Source organism: Adiantum capillus-veneris, chromosome 2 (assembly GCF_014529385.1).
Source record: "Adiantum capillus-veneris isolate H3 chromosome 2, ASM1452938v2, whole genome shotgun sequence".
Lineage (NCBI taxonomy): Eukaryota > Viridiplantae > Streptophyta > Polypodiopsida > Polypodiales > Pteridaceae > Adiantum > Adiantum capillus-veneris.
Genome location: NC_140932.1, coordinates 92404686 through 92409055, shown reverse-complemented (window position 1 = coordinate 92409055; position 4370 = coordinate 92404686).

The window sequence follows — 4370 nt, the reverse complement described above, 5'->3', positions numbered from 1 at the left end:
ACCCAATGTCGTTTAGCTTGACTCTTATCATCATGGATAGAGAAAGCTCCATCCATCACTTGCTCTAGCAAATCTGTCAATTCGGAGTATTTGTGATTCTCAGAAACAACTTCTACAATCTGTAGAATTGAGTGATTGGCTTTCTGATCTTGTGAGCCAATGACAAATTTGTAAGGATTTTGTCTTGTGATTACTCTTATATCTGCTCTTTGTCATTGAGGACTTCTTTGTTCTTGAGTTATGTTGTGTTGTTGACCCAGCGGTCAACACTTTGTTATTGTTTTGGTTTCATCTGTTGCACTGCTTGTATCTTTGTCGAACCACAACAAGAACTATGATCCATTAGAGCGGACATCTTTCATCATAACCATTCATCTTTTGAGATCCTCTGATTACTTTTATGTTTGCTCTTCTTCATTGGGGACTTCTTTGTTCCTGTGCAATCATGTTGTTAGTGTTGTCTGCAGCTTTGTCATTGTAGGCCATTCTTCGACTCGCCATTGAGGAGAAGTATGCTATGATCAGAAATTGGTGCTCCAATTCATTTGTCAATTGATTTGAGTGGCATTTCCTTATTGTTGATGTAGAAGAAATATGTACAAGAGGATGGTGATAGGTGTCTTTAGATTAGGGTCTAAAACCTGGATGACCAAAGGGAAAAAACCCGGTGGGAAAAAAAATGCCTTTGGTATACGCTCTTATTGGAGTTGAGCAGTTGAACGTGAAGTACATGTTCATGAAAGGTGAGTGCTTGGGTGAAACACGGAAAGAGTGCCTGATGCAAGTGCCAATTATGGGACACTCTATATGCATATGAGAAATTTGTCAACAAAAGCATGCAATGTGAAAGAAGGAGATGATGGGTGTTTCGAGGAATAAATGTAGCACATGTGACATCAAAAGATGTCTCAATAGCTTCCACCTTTCCGAGAAGGGTTTTCGATGTAGAAGTTTCTCCACTCGTATCTCACTGTGCTCAGTACGTGAGTGTCTTTTGGACTTTCTCCTTCACTTCACCAGACTTAAGTACTTAGACTTCGACTCTTTTGCTCACCTATACCAGCATGAGCGACACAACGTAAATATGCTCAACTCTTCCAGCTTGAGCAATACCTAGAATAGCTAAGACGCTTAGACCACAGAGAATATTACTTGAAGCTTTGGGACTAGCACCTCACTCATTTTGTGGCTTAGCTACTCGACTCTGACTTGTATGACTTGTCGGTTGCATGTTGACACTGCTTTGTGATAAGTTCTTCGGCTGTTGTAGTGGTTGCTGAGACATACTTCGTGAAGTTTCATCGTTTTTCTGTACCTTCTTCTCTTTGTAGTGCTCAGGCCTCCTGTCAGTCTTTTCTTCATGTGGGTTATGGATTTTTTTATTTTTTCTTAATAATAAACAAAGAAAATCTTAAAACAACTCAACAAAAGAAAACTCCTCAAATAGAAATCTAAATGCTATGTACACTATACACATGTCCCTAGGGGCTCATATATGGATTTTGTCCCCATACTCCTCTGTAACACTACTATGAGGGCATATACTCTAAATTTCGTCAAAAAATTATCACAATAAAACACAAAAATTCAATGCATCTCACAAAACATTGCCCTCTAATAGTCATAATGTTTAGGTCCGCATTCAGAATGCCTCCCCCCTTCCTATTTGGAGTCATCCTTTACGACAGGGTATCGCAAAGGGTATGTGTTGTGCTTGGGCAATTAAAAGTTGTGCCTATGCAGGCCTTGTAGTGTAGCCCTATTATGCATACACAGTCAATGCATGGAAAAGATTTATGCTGTGCAAGATGTGGGTATAAGCAGTTTGCTTATTGGCATTTGTTGGCGAGGCTTCCTATTCTAAGCAATGTAATGGTCTTTGAAGCTCCTGTATCATTGCTTGATTGAAGCGACTTGCTCTCTTCTAACTGTACTGTAATCGCAGGAAGAATTTTAAGAATTCAAGCGACAATGCACTGACAACAGTTTTGTTGTTCTTCTTTGGGACCCATTTCTTTGCGATTATTGGCTGTTTTGTTGCTGGCTCTCGTTTGGGAACCCATACTTTCCCGTGCTTCGTTTGTGTTTGAAGAGACTTCTTTGGGATCCACCTTTTTGTTGTGTGAGTCAACAGTGGTCTTTGCTTCAGCCCTTGTACGCTTGGTTGGGGACGGGATTTAGGCTTTGAAAGTTGATACTGTGGTTGTTTTGGAATCCAAATGAATTCCTGACTTTTTTGTGCTTGAATCAACTTCTTTGGAGCCCAGACCTGAGTTGTGAAAGCTTGCGACTTTGTGATATTCTTACCCGTTCGTGCACGCTTTCCTTGTTTTTGTTTTGGTGTTGGATCTTGTGATTTGTCATTAGAGATCTTTGTCTTCTTGATCCATATCTGTTTTTGGCCGATCTGGCTTTTTGGTATCCAGATTTGTCGAGCTTTTTGGCTTTGACTTGTTGTCCTATTCTTTTGACCTGTCATGGTTGTTTCTGAAGGGGTTGGTGATAGTGATGGCCTGAGTTGATGATAGGGGATGTTGTAAGATTCATCACTATCGCTACTATCCTCAGCAAGGTTGACTTCTTGTATTTCCCTTGATTTTTTGGCTGGTAGTGGAAAGTTACTGTCTGTTTGCTCGTGGTGGGTGGTAGTTTCTTGGATGACTTTTCTAGCCCATTGATTAGAGCATTGTTAGCTCGTTGCTCTGGTCGTATTCCTCCTAGCTGAGTCTTTGCATCCTTATTAGGAGCCCTGCATGAGGATGCTTGTGGTGGCTGTGTCTTCACCGAGGACTTTGGAATCCACTTTTGATGCACTTTATTCGTGTAGTGATGACATTGATTCCCGGGTCGTTGATCTTCTTGAAGCTGGAAGTGTTCTACAGAGTCATAGAACTCGTCGTCTTCTTCATCTTTTGATTCTCCACATTTCTTTGTTTGCTCCTTATTTTGAGAGCTTGTTGATGTCTGGATATCTTCGTTTTCTTGGATTACACTCACTGCAAAATAAGGAACGACACCATAGCCATTTTCATCACAAAACTTTGTTGTGGGAGCATCCTCAACGGCGCACACGTCCAGAGTAGCCAAGATGTGTTCCCATCCAAAAGGCTCTAACAACTCTTCAGGAAATGGTTATGGGATATAGTCCATATCCTCTATAACCCGTTCTAGGATACATTCCTCATGTTTCAAGCTACCACATTGTGAAGCTCCACACATCCATAGTTCTTTAGGCTTACCTAACCAAGCTGGAAGTTCTGATCCTGCTACTGTGGCGGAATCAAACTCCTCAACCGGTGTTCTCATCACATACCTATAGCTATGGTCCCTCAAGTTTATCTTTGTTATGGTTTCCATATGTCTCAGGTATATATGGTCATAACCCCAATCTTGGACCATTTTCAATTGTCGCATGAATGGTCTTCCCAGAATGATGTCATAGTTGTTCTTCTTGCCAAAGTCAACAATAACAAAAGTGTGTTCATATTCAATGCCACAAGAAGTAACAAGTACTTTTTCTAGCAGTCCTAGGGGCTTTTCCTTGTGTCCGTCTGCAAGCTGCAGGGTCATTCGTGTGGATTTCAAGGCAGGTTTTCTCCATTTTTTCCAAACCTCTGTGGTTGCAATGGCCACACCAGCTCCACTGTCAAGGATTGCCATGGTTTTTACACCATTGAATTCCATAGGAAGGGTGGTGTTTCCATCTTCTCCCTCGTAATACTCGCCTACCTTGTTTAATGGCACTGGCCTAGTATTTAGTTGAGGTATTTCAAGCTCTTTGATGCCTTCCTCGATTTGAGTCATTGGGGTTTTTACACCAAATTTCTCTAGACATTTACCCACATTAGCCCACATGTTTGGTCTTATTCTGAGCAACTCGGCTAACATTATTGTACAGGTGATTGGGGTAGATAGAATATCTACTAGCCCCTTTGAATCGATGGCCTTTTTGGGAGACAGTCTCTGTGATGGGATTGCAACCACATCTGACTTGGTCTCGTACTCTCCCATGTAGGACGGTAGTGTTCTTAGCGAATGGGGTTGACTATCCATAGATTGTACAGATCCTTTGTCGCCCAACACGATTGCACGTTTAGATTCATTTGAGATCTAGTCTCAAATTCCTCTATTGGTGGTAGAAACACTCCACGTTCATCACCAGTCTTGTCTACTAGTCTTCTTAGGTCATCGGCTTCATTGGCTTCTCTGACTTGTTTCCACAATTCGTCAAGACCATCCATCTCTTTACAATCCTCAGGTATAGCTTGGTGAAATCCCTCGGAAGATTTATCCGTGGTATTCAGTACTATCCTTGGTTCTAATGCTAGGTCTTTGAGGTTTGGTATGTGCTCATGATTAGAATATGGCTC